This window comes from Rhinatrema bivittatum, chromosome 9, assembly GCF_901001135.1.
Source record: "Rhinatrema bivittatum chromosome 9, aRhiBiv1.1, whole genome shotgun sequence".
NCBI classification, from domain to species: domain Eukaryota; kingdom Metazoa; phylum Chordata; class Amphibia; order Gymnophiona; family Rhinatrematidae; genus Rhinatrema; species Rhinatrema bivittatum.
In genome coordinates, this window is record NC_042623.1 from 124731267 (window position 1) to 124753171 (window position 21905).

At 43.4% G+C, this 21905-nt stretch overlaps 1 long non-coding RNA gene across 1 annotated transcript; it reads left to right on the top strand.

Annotated features, from left to right (window-relative positions):
- Positions 1–905: 905 nt before the first annotated feature.
- Positions 906–9597, top strand: LOC115099076. Its single transcript, XR_003858680.1, has 3 exons — positions 906–1325; positions 3844–4871; positions 7647–9597. It is a non-coding gene; the product is annotated as an uncharacterized LOC115099076 (long non-coding RNA).
- The last annotated feature ends 12308 nt before the right edge of the window (positions 9598–21905 follow it).

A 21905-nucleotide genomic window follows, 5' to 3' on the forward strand; every position in this document is an offset into this window, starting at 1 on the left:
GATTAGGATGCATGCATGTTTTAGCTTGGGGGAGGGGATGCAGGAAAGAATCTCTTGTAGGCTAAGATTAAAAAAAAAAAAATTGCCTTGAATGCTTGCAGTAGCAGCCCCAAGTGCATCCCTCTCTGCTCTTCTTCCTGTTAGTGCTGGTGCTAGGGTTCTAGGCCAGTGCTTCTCAACCAGTGTGCCTTGGGAAAGTTGTTCTTGTGCAGCAGTGCTGGCAGCTCTGCCTGATCCTCCTCCCTGGGCTCATGGTGGATTCTATTGGACAATGCTCAAAATCTTGCTTGCTGTTTTCAGCCCCTCCTTCTGTCCGCATGGTAACCAGCAATGAGGAAGACCAGGGGGGAGAGAGAGGCAGGAGCAGGGAGTGCACACAGCAGAGTGAATGGCAAAGAAGAACCTCTGCTCCCTGTTCCAGGCCCTCTCCTCCCTGTTCCAGGCCCCTCTCCTCTTGTTCCCTCCCCACCCTACCTGCTTACTGGAATACAAGGTTCTTCTCTGCAGTGCTCAGTTTACTTGGAGAGTCACTGCTCCAGGCCTTGGATGTCCATGCTGGGATTTGGGACTCATTACAGCAGAATAAGGAGTCAGGCAGGTATGCAGCTAGGTGAAAATGAAAGGAGGGAGGGGTGTGAATATCGTAAAGAGGGGAGGGAAAGTGATTGCCTGGGAGAGCAGTGCAAAAGATGGTGAATATTAAGAGAGGTTAGGAGTGTTGAATGCTTAGGGTACAGGATGCTGACAGTATTATGCGCTGCTACTCCTGCTAGTGGTGAGAAAGAGGGGACAGGGACAGGATTGAAAGGAGAAGCTGGGTCATACTAGGGGAGAGGGGAAGATGGGGCAGGAAGAGAGAGGGGGGGGTGAGAATCAGGTGGGGGCAGGAGAATGGAGAGAGAGAGAAGACCAGGTACTGAGAAAAAGGAAGAAGGGAGAAAGGATCCTGGTTAAGGGCTAGGGTGATGGAGAAGGAAAAAGGACCCAGGATAGAGAAAGAGGGAGAAAGATTCTGAGAAGATGAAGAAATGATTTAGGAATAGGGAATGAAAAGGAATGAGAGAGAGAGAAGACCCTGGGTTTGAGAGTGGGGAATTCTGGGAGATAATGGAAGAGAAAAGGAATAATGAATGAAGGAGAGAAAAAGGAGAGCATCAAAGGAAGAGTAAGTATTAAAATATCTACTTAGGGGAAGAAACTAAGAAGAAGAAAAAGGCACCAGAGAGAGAGAGAGGAAAACAAAAAGGAACATAAAGAAGACCTGAGAATGAGAAAACAAAAAGAGAGACACAAACAGCCAGAAAAGCAAGTCAGAGACATCAAAGGTTGGAAATTTATTTCCTGATAGAGAATATTAATAACTCACCAGTAGAAAATATACTGGGACACAAATCCAAGTTTGACCTGGTCGTGTCTCCCACATAGAATTTACATATTGGGAAGACTTGAATTTTGTTGGCTAATTTGATTTTTTTGGCATGTAATTAATTCTATTCTACGAAACCATATCCATCAGTATGGTGGCTTTTGAACCGGGCCCCAAAATATTCAGGCCAATTCAATAAATGGTGCAGGAGAGCCAGCGCTCTGAGTTGAGTGACCACTCTCCCGACATGCGCCCAGGCACTTCTGGGCGCGCGATTCTGTATTTAAATGAGGCCGGGCGCTAATAAGGAGGTGCTAGGGACAATAGCGCATCCCTAGCGCCTCCTTATTAGCATTAGGGATGGCTATCAGCGGGTCCAACAACTGACGCTCAATTCTACCGGCATCGATTTTCAAATCTGCTAACAGCCACAGGTTTGGAAAACGGACGCCAGCAAAATTGAGCGTCCGTTTTCGAACCCGCCGACCGGTGGGCAGGTTTATTTTTTAAAGTTTTGGTTCCTCCGACTTAATATCACTTTTCAAGGTCACTTCGAACTTAGTGCCTGCCCTTTCAATATTCGGGGTGACTAACTAATAGGCTCATCAACATGCATTTGCATGTGATGAGCACTGTTAATTTTGGGGGGATTGGCCACGCAATTTTCCTGCGCTGTTTCCCCTTATAGTATAAGGGGTAATAGAGGCCAGTAGGAAATGCGCGGCTAATCGCATGTTAAACGATGCACTCAGCTGAGCGCACCATTCTGTATCGGCCTGACTTTGTGTTAACAAAACTTGAAGAATGTGCTTTCAGATATATTTTGACAGGAGATTACTATAATTTTCCATGGGGTTAGTCCACCAAACTTCCTCCCACCAAAATGAACTGCTCCCTCACTACAGGGAACAAGTGTCCAAGATTCACCCATGAGAACTCTGGTAATTTACCCTATTTCCCTCCTTCCCACTGGAAGGTGAAGAGCAGTGCTTCTTAACTGTATGCACCTCCTATGCCAGCTTCAATCTGATGTTTGAACGTGTAAACCCTGTAATCTCACAGGATTGGCTGACTCTGTACATTCAGAAGTCAAATTGAAGCTGGCAGAATGAGACAAACACAGATAAAAAATGCTACTCTTGAGGGTGATGGGGAGGGGAACGAAAATTATGCCAAATTATCTAATCTAACTCTTTGAAAGGAGGCGGAAGGTATTCAGGGCTCGTTCTAGTGCCAGCAGAGAGGAGTTTAGGGTGCGATCTAGGAAGAATAGCTGAGGGAACTAGTAGACTTTTTTTCAAATTGCCCAGTATGTTATGTGCACATAAAATTAACTTTCCCTAATGCCTAAGCTTTAAATATTCATACACCCTGAAGCAGTTGTAATTTTCTAAAAATAAAATAAAAAAGGTATTCCCACATCAGGGTCCGTGGCACCACCTTCCATTCTAGCTGCACTTGGGAAAAGGAAGCAAATACAAAAAGTTTCCAACCTAGCAAGACCTGACTCCTACACAGTGCTTGCAGGCATGTGGGTAAGTGCAAGTTGATTTTCAAAGGGAAATTCCCTGTGGTATTCCCACGATGGGCTGGTGCTGCAGGATTCTTAATGCTGCATACTTTAGAGATACAAAGCATGCAGGCTAAAGAACATGTGAAGATTTCAAAATAAAATGCCATGTGTACTTTATCAGGCCAGCCTATCCCTACCTCCAGAATTGTCCTTTTTTCCCCACATAGAAGAGGGCAATTTTTCAAAGGGGATTTTCCATGTGGAAATTCCCATTTATCTGCAGAAATCACTTTGAAAATTGCCCCCTATATTACTGTCTTGGAGGAACAAAGTTAATGGGCTACATTCCTTATAATTTAGCTTAATTTTATAGTATAATTTACTTTCCAACCAAACAAAAAGTACTTATGTAGGCCTCAAAGCTATTATCCCCAGTGCTCTAGGCATGGACTAAGTTAGCCACAAAATTAGTTGAGTCTCAGAACTCCACACTAGCAGTTATCTAGTGCACTTGATGGAGTCTGGCCACATGTCTGGAAGGTCCTGATTGGACCAGCAATGGATGTGTCCCCAGATTAAGGATAGGTTGGAACCCCTACAGTACAATCATACAGTAAATAATGTCTCAGTGCTGCCTTATTTTAAATAAGGCAACAACATAACATTCCTTGACTTATGATGCACTGCAGGTACAAATGAAACAGGTAACAATCACAGTTAGAGTAAAGCTTAAATCAAGTCCAGGTCAGTTCACAGTAATTCATCATTCATCGACCAATATAGACAATACTTGAGACACAGCTTCCACTTATACACATGGCACAAAGCTCGAAGACAACATTACATACTATAACATCAATTAGGGGTATGTGTTCATTTGAACGAAATAGGAAATGTTAATGATGGTCACATCGACAAAGTGCTGATGCGCCTCACTTAGAGTGTTTATGCTTCTTCAACACAGGCTGCAATGGCTCCAGTGATTGATACCACTTGGTCTTCGATGCAAAGTGCTTGGTGGAACTCGACCCCATGTCTTTGACCAGAGCAAATGGGGGAGTTTTAGAAGAGCTCCTGCTCAACTCTGTTCCCAGGGAGGCAAACAAAGCTGCACTACGGAATGAGGACCTACTGTGACTCCGGAGAGAATTACACAGTTCCGCAACACAAAGTACCATGGAATGCTGAGAGCACAGATACATCAATCCATAGGCAGACCTTTTCTTCTGGTTGTGTTCCAGTACAAGGCATCAGTAATACAGTTTGTGGCTGTCAGTAAGGGACATCATTTTCCCACAGATACAACTTTTAAACCCGTTTACTATTGTTGACTTCTTCTTCTGGCCAGACATGATAGAAGGGAGGGCCACACTTTGTTGTGTTTTTTTTTTTTCTTCTTCTAGTACCACTGAAAAATGATGTTTGGGGGTTGCAGAGGCAGTGAGGCAATTTAATAAAAATATTTTAAGAGACAGCATGCCAAAGAAAAGAAATTTTGTGAAAAATAAGAGGAGAGACATACAAGTTTGTGCTTGTACATGGACAAAAAATGACTGAAAAGGCTCATGAGGCAACGCCCGTGCAAAAACGCCCGTATATGCTCAGGCGAGCTCAAAACTCTGTTAGCTCGGAGAGACGAATTTGTTTGGTGCCGCTGGATGACATCACCCACATGTAATGACTAATTCAGCCTGCTTATCGACAGAGAAACTGGATGTACCTCTGCCTACCTGGCAGCCTTCTGGATGTGCCTTGATTCTTCTACGGCAGGTCACCCAGGACTCCATAAGACCAAGTTGCTGGTCAGCTGAGATTTTTGGTGGTCCATTTGGGGTAGGGTTGTCGTGGAGTACATGTCATCATGTGAGGCCTGTGCTTGCAACAAGGTGCCTTGCCAGAATCCCCACGGCTTGATGAACCCTTTGCCAGTGCCAGCAAGATCTTGGCAACGAATTTCTCTGAACTTTATTACCTTCTTACCAGTGTCCCTAGGTAAGTTCACAATATTGGTAGTTATGGACTCTTATTTTTGAAAATGGCCCACCTAGCAACCATTGTCTGTCTTCCTTCCTTTTACAAGACTTCAAAACTCTTTATCAGGAAAATAGTTCAACTGCATGGGTTATTCACCCATATTGTCTTGGACCAGGGCTGGGGTGGGGAGAAATCACAATTTGTGGCTAGGGTTTGGAGAAAGGTCACCAGGCTTTTAGGCATTCAACTTCACTTGCCATCGGCTTAATACCCGCAGTCTAATTGGCAGAGTGCTTATATCAAACTTTAGAGCAGTGTCGGCATTATTTTTGCAGCTACCAGCAAACTCGTCCAGCTACTTACTATGGTGGTGTTTGTGTATAATAACTTGGAACAGTCCTCTACAAAAACCTCATATTCTTTGTTAGCCAAGGCTTTCATCCACATTTTCATCTGGAAGAGGCCTGCCAGTCCCCAGTTCCTACAGCACCTGACTGAATAAATAATCTGGGCAATCTGCACACTCATGTCCATAGGGAATTAAAGAAGGCAAAAGAATCTTAAGAAAAGATTCTCAGACAGGTGATGGAGATCGGATCTGTATTTTGCAGTTGGAGATAAAGTCTGGGTCATGATTCGCAATGTAAAAAGCAAGAGGCCCACTGCCAATCTGAGCCAAAAGTATATGGGACCATTTACCATTCAACAGCAGTTCAATCTAGAAGCCTTTAAGGTTCTACTCCAGCTAAACTGTGTACCTATCCAGTGTCACATCGCCCTCCTAAACTCCTCAAAACGAACCCGTTTCCAGGTCACCAATGCCCCCTTCTGATGCCGGTTATGTTTCAGTTTGTAGTTTGCCAAATCCTGAAAGCAAAATATATTTGTGCATATTTGCACTACTTAATAGATTAGACTGCACAGAGGACTACAGCTGGAAACCCACTTCTATAAGGAACATCCAGAAAAACCCAGATCTTGGACCCCAGAATCTTTCAAGCATTCTATCAGAAATGGCAGGAGTACATGCTTCTGGGTTCCATATTAGGTGTCACCACCCAGGAAAAGGATCTTTCAGTCACTGTGACAATACTTTGAAATCCTCAGCTTAGTATGCAGCAGTGGGCAAAAAAAGCAAATAGAATGTTAAGTATTATTAGGAAAGGAATGGAAAACAAAACAGAAGATACTGTAATGCCTCTGTCCCGCACCATGTGTGCATTTCTGGTTGCCCAATCTCAAATAAAGATAGAGGAAGTAGATAAGGTATGGAAAAGGGCAACCAAAATGATCAAGGAGATGGAATGGCTTCCTTATGAGGAAAGGCTAAACAGATTAGGGCTCTTCGTCCTGGAGAAAAAGATGGCTAAGAGGAGATATAATAATGGTCTATAAAATCATGAGTGGGGTGGAACAAGTAATTGGGGAACAGTTATTTACCCTGTCCTATAGTACTAGGACTAGGGGACACGCTACGTAGCTGATAGTTATCAAGTTTAAAAGAAATGGCAGATGAAATTTAATGTGGACAAGTGTAAGGCGATGCACATAGAGAAAAATAATTCAAACTGTAGTTACACAATGTTACGTTCCATATTAGGAGTCACCACCCAGGAAAGGGGTTCTACGCATCATTGTGGACAATATGTTGAAATCCTTGGCTCAGTGTGCAGTGGCGATCAAAAAAGAAAACAATGTTAGGAATTATTAGGAAAAGAACCGATAATAAAGCAGAGAATATCATAATACCTCTGTATCATTCCATGGTGCAAGCACACCTAGAGTACTGTGTGCAATTTTGGTTAATATGTCTCAAAAAGATATAGTAGAACTAGAAAAGATACAGAAAAATGCAACCAGAATGATAAAGGGATTGGAGTGATTCCCCTACGAGGAAAGGCTAAAGAAGTTAGAGCTCTTCAACTTGAGCAGATATGATAGAGGTCTATAAAATCATGAGTGGAGTGGAACGGCAATTGCAAATAGGTTGTTTACCCTAAGGGGCACTCCATGAAGTTACTAGGTAGCAAATTTAAAACAAATTGAAAAAATTATTTTTTCACTCACTGTACAATTAAGCTCTGGAAACCATTGCCAGATGACGTGATAAAGGCAGTTAGCATAGCTGGATTTAAAAAAGATTTGGACAACTTTCTGGAGGAAAAGTCCATAAACTTATTAACCAGGCTTGGGAAAGCCACTGCTTATCCCTAGGCATAAGCAGCATGAAATCTTTTATATTGGATTTTGCCACACACTTGTGACCTGAATATGACCACTGCTGGAAACAGAATATTGGGCTTGATGGGCCATTGGCTTGACCCAGAATGGTGGTTCTTATGTTCTTAATTCAGAGAAAATAATTTTTTTGGTCAGCACACAATTAACATAAGAACATAAAAAATGCCATACTGGATAAGATCCAGGTCCATTAAGGCCAGCATCCAGTCCCTGACAGTGGCCAATCCAGGCCACTGATACCATAAAGTAGATCTATTTTCTGTTATTCCCAGGGAATTTGTTGTCAGAGAATGTAAAAACAGCATAACTGGGTTTAAAATGTTTAGACAAGTTCCTGAAGGAAATCTCCATAATCCACTCTTAGCCATGCAGACATGAAAAAGTCACTGCTTATCCCTGTGTGATGAGTGGTGTGGGTATGAGCCCTTGTTGCTGTGACGTAGTTGATGCAGCCTTGTAGCCTGACCTTTGAGACCTAAGCCAACAATTGGCTAACACGCCCTGTAGCAGGACAGACTTCAGTTTCACCTATACCAACCGCTTCTCCCACAGGTTAAACCCTTGGATTCTGGTGGCCAGCAGGGCTTAGGTGGTCTAATAAGAAAAATCTGAAGGAATGCCTGGGTCAGATCAGGCAGCAGACTGAAGAAGTCAGAGACAGGCCAAGGTCGGGGCAGAGGTGGTCAGTCCAGGCAAAACATCAAATCCAGATGGCAAGCGGTCAGAATCCGAAAGTCAGGCCAAAGTGGATGAAGACACACAGAAGCTTCTGAACAAGACAGATAAGGTAAGGCAAAGCTGAATAAGGCATGACCAGACGAGGAAGGCTGGACGAGGCAAAGCTGGAGAAGACAGGAAGGCAGGAACAAGCTGTAAGATACAGGAAACTGGAATGCTGTAGCAACACGCACTGCTACTAGGCAGGAGACCCATTTCTGAGGCAGTGCTTCGGTGCATGGCTGGGCCTTAAGTACCCAGCTGCGTGAGGTCATCAGGAGGTACCGGCTCTTCAGATTCTTGTTGTGGCCCTTTTAAAACCTGGTGCAGCATGCACGTATCTAAGGATTATCCACGGCGACCCGACACATGTAGTTAGCATGGCTCCTCCAGGCCACGCTGAGGGTCCAAGTGTCAGGAGGGTGAATGATGCCGGTTGCAAACAAGGCCAGCAACCAATGGCGTAACATCCTGGTTATGAGCAATAAGAATTTGACCTATTCTCTGTCCTACTGGGTACTTGTGATCTGGATTGGCTAGTGTAAGAGACAGGATGCTAGATTTGATGGACCTGTGGTCTGATCCAGGAAGGCAGTTGTTTCATTCCTATACACACATTGATCCCAGCTGGCAAGGACAACAGGCCTCAGGCTGTAGTGCCACATGACTCCAGTCTCATAGTATGAATCCTATAGGGCCCTGTAGATTTCCCAGGACATATTAGCCTGCAAAGGGTAGGGATAGGGGACATAGTAACATAGTAATGATGGAAAAAAAAAGACCAACCATCTAGCTTAACCAGGGATGATGGCTGTGAAGAGGAAAAGAGACAAAGGGATAGGGGTATGCTAAAAAATATCCCTCCAGAGATCGAGTCAGTTGGCACCTTTTGTTTTATTTTAACTAACACATATAACCTCAAGAAAAAAAAAAAGCCCCAAAGGAACTCATGTACCTCAACAACTTATAAATGGAGCTTGTATGCTCCCTACAGTTTTTTCTGTCTTTTAGAAACACAGAAATATGATGGCAGAAAAAGACCATTAAAGCTTATCCAATCTATCTACCCATACCAACTACTCAGCTTTACGATCCTCAGAGACCCTTTGTGTTTATCCCATGTCTTCTTGAATTCAAATACTGACTTTGTCTCCACCACTTTCATTAGGCTCTCTGTAAAGAAATAGTTCCTTAGATTACTCCTGAGTCTAACCTCTTTTACTCTAATCCCATGATTCCTCATTCTAGAGCCTCCATTCCTTTGAAAGAAGCTCTTTTCCCCTGCATGGAAACTTTGGATGTATTTAAATCCAGTGTTTCCCAGCCCCCTCCTAGAGGCACACCTATCCAGTTAGGAGTTCAGGATTACCATATTGAATATGCATGAGATATATTTGCATATCTTTCTTCTTCAGTGTATGCAGATCTATTTCACACACATTCATTATGGATTTCCTGAACACCCAACTGGTTAGGTGTGCCTCCAGGAGATAGTTGGGAAACGCTGATTTAAATGGCTCTATTATATCTCCCCCTATCCTGCCATTCCTACAGGGTATACATATTTAGTTCCTTTAGTCTATCCCTATATGAGTTAGACAATGAAGACCACTGAACATCATAGTAGCCACCCTCTGCACAGATTCCAACTGGTTTCATAGAGGACATAGAAAGACATGGTTTAATGGAACACAGTGTTGCGTTCATGCCTGTTCTCGCCCTCGCGCCACCCTCTCTACTTTTGTGGTGACTCCCTTCGGGTCTGACAGACAGATGCTGCCACGGCTTCGCCTCACCATACTTCCTGGAATCCCCAGGCTGGCCTGACGCTGTGGATCCGCCATGTTCCTGATGACATAAGGGCGCGCGTGCGCGCTCCAGAGTTTGTACCTACAAGGGCACGAACCTCGGGGGCATCCCCCCATAGTGATGTCATCTGCTTCCACCTTAAAAGGTCTTTGCTTGCTACTTCGAATCAAGTTAGCAAGGGGAATACTTTCTCCGCTGCTCTGCCTCCACCACCTTACCTAGGGGTACCCGCTCCTCGGGGTCCCCGCTCTCTCTTCTTGATTTCAGATTGCTAAGACGGGATCCGGTACTCGTTCCATGAGGGCCTACGTCCCTGAATGCTCAGAAGACTCCTTACTACCTGGAAGCGATCGCAGACGTGAACACAGTGAGTTCTATTACAGATAGGAACCGGTACTCGCTTCACGAGGGCCTATGTTCCTAATCTCCGAAGACTCCCTTCTGTCTAAGACGTTATCGCAGGTACGGAGATCGTGAGTCATTATTGTAGATTGCAGATAGGAACTGGTACTCACTCCACGAGGGCCTATGTTCCTAAAATTCTCCAAAGACTCTCTTCTATTCTATAAGCCATCTCATACACAGATATTGTGAGTTCTGATTCCAGACTGCATATAGGAACCAGCACTCGCCTATGGCTCCTGTTCCAGAATATACGGAAGACTCTGGTGCATAGAAGCCATTACACTCACCATTGTAGATATCTGTATCATCTTCTACTGGTTATGTATCCAGCATACCCTGTCTACTCACTACCTATAGTCTCTCTCTACAGCTCAGCAATCCAGAGACCGCAATTCCAGTACCGAAGGGACATCAGCCCTGCTGGGCACATCAGCTCACTACTGCCACCTCTGGTGGTTCTACTTCCTGTCTAATAAAGAACTATCTGTGTTTGTCTCCATACTCCAGCCTAGCTGGTGGTACCTCTCAGGATATCCTCCTGAGGGTGCTGTCATCTGCCGTCGGCCCAGGGATTCACCAATTTACCTCAAGTGTCATCCCTTACACTACTAGAGCGGTATTATACAACTGCCACTTTGTGGGAAACCAATCCACCACAGATCATTAACTCCACCTACAGAGTATTACAATTGTTAGCTATTCCCCTTGGCAGGTTGATCCATAACAGATTGCTAACCCTCTGGCGGATTTATAGCAGATTGCCACTCCTAGCAGCAGGGATTGATAACAGATTGTTAACTCCTCCCTCTCCAGGAGGAGATCCATAACAGACTGCTACTCCTCCCCCTACAGGAGGAGCTCGATAACAGAAAGAGCAAATCTACAACACACAGTCAACATGGATTTACCCAAGGGAAGTCTTGCCTAACACATCTGCTTCATTTTTTTGAAGGGGTTAATAAACGTGGATAAAGGTGAACCGGTAGATGTAGTGTATTTGGATTTTCAGAAGGCGTTTGACAAAGTCCCTCATGAGAGATTTCTAAGAAAACAAAAAAGTCATGGGATAAGAGGCGGTCCTTTCGTGGATTACAAACTGGATAAAAGACAGGAAACAGAGAGTAGGATTAAATGGTCAATTTTCTCAGTGGAAAAGGGTAAACAGTGGAGTGCCTCAGGGATCTGTACTTGGACTGGTGCTTTTTAATATATATATCTAAATGATCTGGAAAGGAATATGATGAGTGAGGTTATCAAATTTGCGGATGATACAAAATTATTCAGAGTAGGTAAATGACAAGCGGATTGTGATATATCACAGGAGGACCTTGCAAGACTGGAAGATTGGGCATCCAAATGGCAGATGAAATTTAATGTGGACAAGTGCAAGGTGTTGCATATAGGGAAAATAACCCTTGTTGTAGTTTCACAATGTTAGGTTCCATATTAGGAACTACCACCCAGGAAAAAGTTTTAGGCAACATAGTAGATAATACTTTAAAATCGTCAGCCCAGTGTGCTGCAGCAGTCAAAAAAGCAAACAGAATGTTAGGAATTATTAGTTAGGGAATGGTTAATAAAACAAAAAATGTCATAATGCCTCTGTATTGCTCCATGGTGAGACTGCACCTTGAATACTGTGTACAATTCTGCTCGCCGTATCTCAAGGGATCAGTTAGTGCATTCTGATTCTAGTAGAATATTACAAACCAGTATCACTGGGTCACAAAAAGCCTGTGGCTCGTGCTCTGTATGCAAAGTGATGATTGACACGGAAGTTCTCTTTTTTTCAAGATTGAATTTTACTTTATCATTGAAACATAGGACTGATTGCATGTCTGCAGGTGTTATTTATCTGATTCAGTGCCCATGTAACCTTTGGTATGAGGGCAAAACAAGAAGACAGTTAAAAACCCGGATAATAGAGCATAGATCATGTCTTAACAAAGCACGTACCACGGCTCCCTTGGTCACACACTGTTTACATAAAGCTCATGATTTTGATTCGCTACACGTCTGTGTTCTGAAACAGCTTTTTTCATCATGGCGTGGAGGAGATTTTAATGGAGCCCTTTTACAAGAAGAACAATGCTGGATACATTTGCTGGACACTGTACATCCTAATGGTCTTAATTCTGCTCTAGAGTTGCAAGTTTTCTTATAGGAACAGGTTGTTGAAACAGTTTCCATGGTCACAGAGCGTTATGACGTCACCACGTCTGATTTTACACGGGCTATTTAATTATTCTACTCTGGAATAATCGGTCTCTGTCCCGCGGTTTTGTGAATATACCATTGAGAGACCTGGAGTCCGTTTCTAAGGAGTTTGGCGTTGCGCTAATACAAGCTAAGTGCAGATTCTTTAATTGTCCCGCTATCTGTATTGATTCTTTTCCTTTTTTGAAAGGTTGTTACCCCTGACGAAGCTGCCAGCCATGCAACGAAACACCGGCCGCTGTCAGGAATTTTGTTTATAAATATCAACGGGACACTGGGACATTATTCTTTGTTAACAATTGTCATTTATGAAAAAAAAAATATTTCTAAGGCTTTATTGCTTTCATAAAAATTAATAGGCTTCACGGCCGGGTAAGAGCCGCAGATGAAGAATAGGCCGGACGGTCCGACCAGGTGAGGTTAGACACGTCGTCAGGTTTGCAGATGCAGCTTCTGCCTTAACAACATTTTTACCTTTATATATTCACTGTTTGATTGCACGCCGTAGTTGATTTATAATTGACAGAAGAGGTGCCTTTTGTGGTTTGGATCTATCTACTGCAGTAACATGCCTACCCTGATCAACATTATCTAAAATCCTCTGTCTAGGCAAATAAAATATTTTAGATGTAGATGGCAATTTCTCCTCGTTAAAAGCTAAAATCTCTTAAATACTTTTTAAACATTTCAGCTGCTGATAGAAACCTAGTACAGGGAAAACTCACAAATCACAGTTCCTAGTTCTGAGTTTTCTAATACCTCTATTTCATTATGCATAAACAAACTAACTTTAATATGAGTTAGCTCAGCATTCTATAATGATGAAACCTGAGAGTTTAAGGTACATGTAATTTTTTCAAGTGCTTCCAGCCTCTTCTCCTGTGATTCAAAAGAGGATCAGGTTTCAGCTACAAGGGAACTAAGCTGTGAGATGGATTGAGACATGTTCTTATCAAGCTTAACTATTAACTTCCACAGGTCCAAAAGAGTTACATTAGGAGGCTCTGGGGTTTCTTCTCCATTGCCTAATGCCATAATGCATACTGGTTGGTGAATATATTTGGACTCAATAGGGGAAATTGCAGGTACCACTTCAGTCAAAATGGGAAACACTTCCACAAATCTAGCCCTTCCTGGATCTCTCACTATTGCCTCTACCCCAGGAGGAGTTTCTGGATTTACCAAGAGCCTCTCATCATAGGGGGTAGTACTGGTCTGTTGGGGAGGTGGTCGGCTTGAGCCAGGACTCAGAAAGGCACCCAAAGAAGGGCCCTCACTGCAGACGCTATTTGGAAACTCACCCATTCTCTGCAGGTGATTGTCAATGGGCCTCGAATCACGATAAGAGCAGAAGATGAAGTATAGATCTTTGATTTCCTCTTCCTCCCCTTTGCGGCAAAGCTGTAAGCTGGTGGTTGTGCGCCACGGTAGTCAGGATTTTATCAAGGCAGTCTTCCCCACTTTGATGATGTCACCGCCGATGTCTTAGGGTGGGAAGGTGCAGCTCACCGCGATCACTCTCAGCTGGCTCAAATTATCGAGGCTCCACCAGCAGGATCTGCTGCGGTATTCCTTAACCTCAAGGACTCACTAAACCAGTTTCTAACCCCCATCAGTCACTTTAGGGCCATATCAAGGGTGCTCAGTTTATTTAAGTTGTCTAAGCAGAATCGTGTCAAAGGCCTTACTGAAATCCAAGTACACTACTTCTAGTGCTTTACCCTGATCATCTGACAAGACCTACCTCTGGTAAAGCCATGCTGGCTCAGATCTTTTAAACCATTGTATTCCAGAATTTGCACTATCCTCTGTTTTAGCAGAAATTCCATTAATTTTCTCACCACAGAGGTTAGATTAACCAGTCTGTAGGTCCCAGCCCACACCTTACTTCCACTTTTTTTTAATAGGAGCCATATCTGCCTGTCTTCAGTCTCTTAACATCAGTGGCTGATATAGCTCTCTTTCTCTCTCTCTGGAACCTATTTAGTAATCCCTGTTAATGCGTTTGCGAGCAGTAAACCTTGTTTTTCATGCATTAAAACATGTTAACATGCAGTATTTTGAAATATGCAAATTTATTAATATTTTTGGAACTCTAAATCAGGTGCAAAGCAACTAAGGTAATGAGCTGTGTCACAGATGCAAAGAAACTTATTACCTTGGCAATCAGTAGCACAGCTCACAAAAAAACTGAGGGCGATTGTTACTGTGGAAAGTTGGCTAGACCTCATGAAGTATAGCTAACATTTCTCTGCAAGCATTGGCAGGCTATAATTCCTGGTGCTGCTCCCATGGATGCAGAATTAAGAGCCATTAGGTCCTGTAATGCCACTCCCTTGCCTGCTTGGCAAAAATTGCTACTGACCCGTAATGCCACATCAAATCTGCAGATTGTTGTTAAAATTATTCCCCCCTGAGGCAGTTGGGTGGCGAAACACGGGACAGTGTTGGGGGACCTTTAACTAAAGACTGTATCTCAAATAAGGAGTAGCTGCAATAATAATCTTTATAAGTGATAAATCAACATTTCTACCAGGAACTTACTTATTTCTTGCACTTGTATGGATGCTGATCATTGAGAGTGCAAGTATTGCTTCGGTGTGTTGTTGGGTACCAAAATTAATATCCATTCATTCTCTCTTCCCTATCATTTTTCAGCCAGATACATTTTTTTTCTTCTTTGAGCTATAATACAGATTCAATTTAGTTTTTTGTTTAATTTTGCAGGGCATGATTGTCTTTTTAGTCTTGTATTGTTATTTTATGATTTTACTTTCTTTTATTTAATTTATTTATTATGTATGTTTTTTGTAAACCATTTTGATTAATTCCTTTTGAATTGTAAAAGCGGTATATAAACATTTTTAAATAAATAAAATAAATAAACCATTGTATGTCCTTTGTCTGTTGACACAGGCCTAAACCTGGAACTACAATCTGTTGTTGGTTATTGCTCTGATAAGCTAGTAGAGCAGGTGTTTCAACACACAGTTATAAATTATCAGACCAAGTATCTACTTTTAATTACTTGTTTCAATTGGTAAACATTTTCAGGTAGAATAAAAGGCATATTCACGACATAAGCAACCTCTATTTTTCTCCACATCAACATACAAGGGAACAGCATTACCTATGCGGAAAGCAATTTGATCTGAATAGGCTCAATACTACTTTATGTGGTCTTAACAAAAGGGGAAGTTACTACTTACCTGATAATTTCCTTTTCTCTAGGACAGGCAGGCCAGTCTACACAAGAGGGTTATGCATTCCAACCAGCAGATGGAGATGGAGACCAACAGGTTCACTGATGTCACACTTATAAAACACTATCAGTCTGCTAGTATTCCTGGAAAGCCAACTGTGGACAACTGAACAAATACTTGAATTTTAATTTCAACACTACACATTTCCTCTCCCAACGATGTACTGGTTTTCTTTTTTACGTCTAGTGAGGGAAAGCACTGGACTCAGAAGAAATGCAATAACCATATCAGATAAAGAAGGCACACACTTATCAGGTCCTTTGGCAACCCAGGGATCTGCATCAACCTTTGATTTCTGCCTCTGAGAACGTCTCTAAGAAGGACAAAGTCAATACAGTCAGCATAGTATAGTAGAGGCAGCCCAGGGAAGAAGTGTGGACTGGCCTACCCGTACTTGAGGAAAGGAAAATTATCAGGTAAGTAGTAATTTCACCTTCTGCATACCTGCAGGCCAGTTCACACAAGTGGGATATATCAAAGCTACTTCTTTTTTGAGCAGGAGGCTGCCTGCACATCCTGAAAGACCATTCTGGCAAAAGATGCATCTTCCAGAACCCTAATATCCTAACAATAATGCTTAGTGAAGGTATTCAATGAAGATCACATTGCGGTTGCACAGAACTCTGATGGAGATAGCAACTGTAACTCCACCCAAGACACGCCTGAGCTCTTGTTGAATAAGTCGTAATTTGTCTGGGCAATAGCTTAACCCCATCTACATAGGCTGCCATGACCACATCCTTAACCCAATGTGCCATTGTGGATGAGAAACCGCTTCTCCCTTCTTTACTCCCCCATGAAGTACGAAGAGATAATCCGGTTTCTGAAAGTAAACTTAAGATAACAACACAGACTGATTCAAATGAAAGTCCACCACAGCTTTGGACAAAAAATATGGAACTGTCCTAATTTTCACACTGTCCGGTTTACAAAAAGGGCTTCTGATGAGAGAGCTTGCAACACCGAAATCTATCTCACTGAGGGCCGGATTTTAAGAGGTACACGCAGGCGTACATTTGTGCGCGCCTTCCTCCGCACCCCCCACCTTCCCCTCCCTTCCCCTACCTAACCCGCCAGCCAGCCCTACCTAAAAACCCCCCCTTTACCTTTATCTTATAAGTTGCGCCTGCCTCCGGGCAGGCGTAGGTTGCGCGCACAGGCCGAAGGCCGGCCCACGATCCCGGGCACAGCAGCAAATGGCCTCTGTGCCTAGAGGCTCCAGTCCCGGACCGCCCCTTTTTTCAAGCCCCAGGTCATACGCAGGTCCTGGGGCTTGCGTGCGTCGCCAGGCCTATGCAAAATAAGCTCGGCAGCACAGAAGCGGGTTTTCGCGGTTATGTGTGTAATATATACACGCAACCCTTTTAAAATCCGCTCCTGAGCATATAGCGACTAAGAATACCGTTTTTAAGGTTAATAAGTACAAGGAGAGCTGCTGGAGAGGACGGAATGTGGAATCTGTCAAAATAAGTCAACATCAGATTAAGATTCCAAAGCTATTGGTTTATGACCAAAATTAAATAAATTATACCCCAGTTGATGAAGGGTAAAAGATAAGAACATGTCATACTGGGTCAGATCAAGGATCCATCAAGCCCAGCATCCTGTTTCCAACAGTGGCCAATCCAGGCCATAAGAAGCTGGCAAGTACTCAAAAACCAAGTCTATTCCATGTTACTGTTGCTAGTAATAGCAGTGGCTATTTTCTAAGTCAACTTAATTAATAGCAGGTAATGGACTTCTCGAAGAAATTATCCAATCCTTTTTAAACACAGCTACACTAACTGCACTAACCACATCCTCTGGCAACAAATTCCAGAGTTTAATTGTGCGTTGAGTAAAAAAGAACTTTCTCCGATTAGTTTTAAATGTGCCACATGCTAACTTCATGGAGTACCCCCTAGTCCTTCTATTATCCAAAAGAGTAAATAACCGATTCACATTTACCCGTTCTAGACCTCTCATGATCTTAAACACCTCTATCATATCCTCCCCCAGCCATCTCTTCTCCAAACTGAAAAGTCCTAACCTCTAGTCTTTCCTCATAGGGGAGCTGTTCCATCCCCTTTATCATTTTGGTTGCTCTTCTCTGTACCTTCTCCATCGCAACTATATCTGTTTTGAGATGCGGCGACCAGAATTTTACACAGTATTCAAGGTGCAGTCTCACCATGGAGCGATACAGAGGCATTATAACATTTTCCATTTTATTCACAATTCCCTTTCTAATAATTCCCAACATTCTGTTTGCTTTTTTTTGACTGCCACAGCACACTGAACCGACGATTTCAATGTGTTACCACTAGATCTCTTTCTTGGGTGGTAGCTCCTAATATGGAACCTAGCATTGTGTAACTATAGCAAGGGTTATTTTTCCCTATATGCATCACCTTGCACTTATCCACATTAAATTTCATCTGCCATTTCGATGCTGTGGGCAACAGCGTCCATTCTCCTGGGTCCAGGCTCTCTCTACTGAGGAAATCTGCTGAGATGTTGTCTTTTCCTGCGATGTAGGAGGCCGAGATCCCTTGTAGGTTTATCTCCACCCATGCCATGAGAGGGTCTATCTCCAGAGACACCTGCTGGCTCCTGGTTCCTCCCTGGCAGTTGATGTAAGCAACCTTTGTCACGTTGTCCGACATTTCTCAAATTGCTTTGCCTCGAAGTCTGTGGTTGAATAGTAGGCACGCTAGTCTAACTGCTTGAGCTTCCAGGCGGTTTATGTTCCATTCCGCCTCTTCCTTGTTCCATTGTCCCTGGACCGTCAGTTCCTGACAGTGGGTTCCCCACCCTCGCAGGCTCGCATCTGTGGTGAGCAACGTCCAGTTCGGTGGAGATAGGTGGTCTTCCTATAGCGATTACTGGAGCTGAGAACGTACCTCTGCTGGTAGTTGGAGGCAAATTGAGTAGTCCTGGGACAGTGGGTTCTATTGTGACAGTAAGGAGCGCTGTAGCGGTCGCATATGGGCCCTTGCCCACGGGATGACCTCCAGGGTTGACGCCATGAGGCCGAGGACTTGAAGATAGTCCCATACCTTGGGGCGTGCATTGGTCATCATTCACCATAATTGTTCCATCAGTTTCTTTCTCCTCTGAGGAGGGAGGATGACTGTTCTGTTTGGTGTCGAAATGGACCCCCAGGTACTCTAGCGACTGAGAGGGCTGCAGACTGCTCTTGCCTATGTTCACGACCCAACTGAGTTCCTGAAGTAGGCTCTTGAATCTGCTGGTCACCTGCTGGCTCTCTTCCGAAGACTTTGCCTTGATCAACCAGTCATCCAAGTAAGGGTATACCAGGATCCCTTCCTTCCTCAGTGTTGCTGCCACGACCACCATGATTTTGGTGAAGGTTCTGGGGCTGGTTGCTAGGCCGAAGGGTAGCACTCGGAACTGGTAATGTTGACCCAGTGTCGCAAAGCGCAGGAAGTGCTGGTGATCATGATGGACTGAGATGTGAAGGTAGACTTCGAAAAGGTCCAGGGAGGTTAGGAACTCTCCCGGTTGTACTGCCATTATTATGGAGCGAAGAGTTTCCATGCGGAAGTGTAGTACATGCAGATGATGGTTGATGTTCTTGAGATCCAAGATGGGCCGGAATGATCTTTCCTTCTTGGGAACGATAAAATAGATGGAATAGCGCTCTGTATTTTGTTGGGGCGTGGGAACCGGAATTATTGCCTTCAGACTGAGTAGTCTTGTTAGAGTGTTTTCTACTGCCAGTCTCTTGGTGTGGGAGTAGTAGGGTAACATCATCTCCTCTACCCTCTTTAATATATACATCCTTCCACTCTGTCACCTACTGTTGGAACTTGGCCTCCTGTACTTCATCTATGCTGATGATGTACAAATCGTTATCCCCATCACCGACTCCCTCAACGATGCCCTCAAAATATGGGACACTGCCCTCACCACTATTAGCAATCTCCTTACAAACATCGACCTGGCCATCAACCCCGATAAAACTGAACTTATGATCATCACTCCCCAGAATTGCAAGACCATGATCGTTGCCACTCACACACCATTCACATCTTTTGCCATCACACAAAATGTTAAAAATCTTGAAATCACATTAGACAACCATCTTAACTTTAAAAAGCACATCAACAATACTATTAAAGATGGTTACTTTAAATTGCATACCCTAAAAAAATTAAGACCGTTACTATATCAACATGATTTCCGCACTGTACTCAATCCCTCATATTTTCAAAAATCGATTATTGTAATGCCCTTCTCCTGGGCCTCCCCAAAACTATCATACTGCCTTTGCAAATGCAGCAGCGTGCATACTCACCAACACTAGAAGATCGGAACATATTACTCCCATTCTCAGAGATTTGCACTGGCTCCCCATTGCACAAAGAATCATGTTCAAAACCTTATCTTTAATACACAAGACCCTACACACTGATAATATGACCTGGCTCAATAATGACCTATACTTCCACAAGCACTCCAGACCCCCCAGAACGCAACATGCTGCCACTCTACATACTCCCTCTCACAAACCGACCATTCTCGAGGTAACCAGAAAGCGTGTTATAGCCATAGCTGGGCCGCTCTGTTGGAACAACATGCCACCTGAACTACATTAAGAAGCATGCCCAATAAAATTTAAACAAAAACTCAAAACATAGCTATTCCTACAAGCTTAAACTTAACTTATACGCAATATTCTTCCAGCTATTCCCTCAACCTCGCTCAATAGAATTTACATAAGATTTCTCCCCCAATTTTATCTAACTGTACCTACCATTGTTCTAGCAAGTTTTACCTAATTATTTATTTGTTTAATGGTATTTGCAATCTATTTTGTACCACTATTTACTTATTTTATTTACTTCTTTATTCTTCCTCTCCTTTATTCCCCCTTTCCCTATCTCCCTTTGGTTAAGTCATTATTTGTAATTGTGGGAAATATGCGCTTGCCAGCAAGCCATTTCAGGGTTTAAACACTTAACTTCCCTTCTCCCTGACCTTTGCCTGAATAAAAGCATCACTTGTGCTTAAGCCTCTCTGCCTAGGAAAGGATACCTGACATCATGTATTTCTCTGGCTTGTGCTTAGCCCTGAATTCCTGGGGGAGGGGCTGGGTGTTCCCTAGTCAGAGGCAGGACAAAGTCAGGAGGTATAGATTTCAGCAGCCAATGAAATGATCCGTGCACACCCCCTGAGCCAAAACCAATAGTGTAGGGACTCGTCTGTTGCTATGGGAAAGTAGCCAATCATGTAATGATACATCATCTGCCTTTGTATGAATGTACAATAAAAGGAAGAGCCTCGTGAGGGCTAAGCCCCTTTTTCTCCTTCTCTTCCTGCCTGCGATGAAAGCTGTCTCAAGTGTGTTCTTGGCCTCCATACTCTACATCTTCTGGTGAACCCCGACCGTGATACTCCATGCTTATTTCGGCTGGTCATAGCCTAGGTACCTACCGTTCAACAGATTTGCAATCGTAAGTAATTTTAAGGTATTTTTTAGTATCTTTAAAGTATTTCTCAGCAAGTTTGTTCCCCACACTCGTAAGCATGGGCAATGATTTGACTGTACAGCAGAGGCTACATGCCAGCGAGCTGCAGCAAATCATCAATAATCATTATTTCATCACCAGAAGAAAAATAGCGCAAGTCAGCCTGGGGGACTTAGAAAAATTAATAAGTGAAATAGCTTGCCGTTGCCCTTGGTATTCTGGAACTCTAAATACTCTAAATACCCAGGAATGGATTTCAATCGGCAATTGTCTTCATATGGCTCCCAGAGCTCCCATAAAGCAAAGATTAATCTGGCAAAAATGTACAGAGGCCATCGAACACATGGAAAAAAAAAAAAAGTTCCAAGACAGCAGTTTCAAACCATGTGCTTTTAGAAGCAGGCAGACTCAATCAGAATACCCTTCCCCCACCCTATCTTCAAAATCCCTCAGAGCCAGCAAATTCTTTGTATCCTCAGCTCCCCATACCTACACCCAAGGCACAAGCCATTCACACATCTCCGCCCTCTTTAGAAAACCAGCTCTTGAGCACAATTAAGCTACAACCTGGCATGGGAGGGGTGATCCGCATGGGGTTTCAACAGGAGCAAGAGAAAGAAAACCTTACAGAAAAAGAATTGTTGGAAGGATTTCAAGCCTTCCCCATCACAGAAAAGAACCATGAACAAAGGGGGACAGAAAATGAAATAGAACATCTGGGGACACACACTCACATGGCTCCTGTGGCTTCCTCTGCGTCCACCTCAGAGAAAAGGCCCCAGGAAATAGAAAACACTGAGGTCAGAAAAACTAGCCTTCCTCCATCTTGCCTGCAACCCCTTTCCCCCACCAACCACTCCCTGTACACCCATTTGTCATTGCCTGAGACAGTCATTAATTCTGCATCACCAATTTGTCCAGGTAAA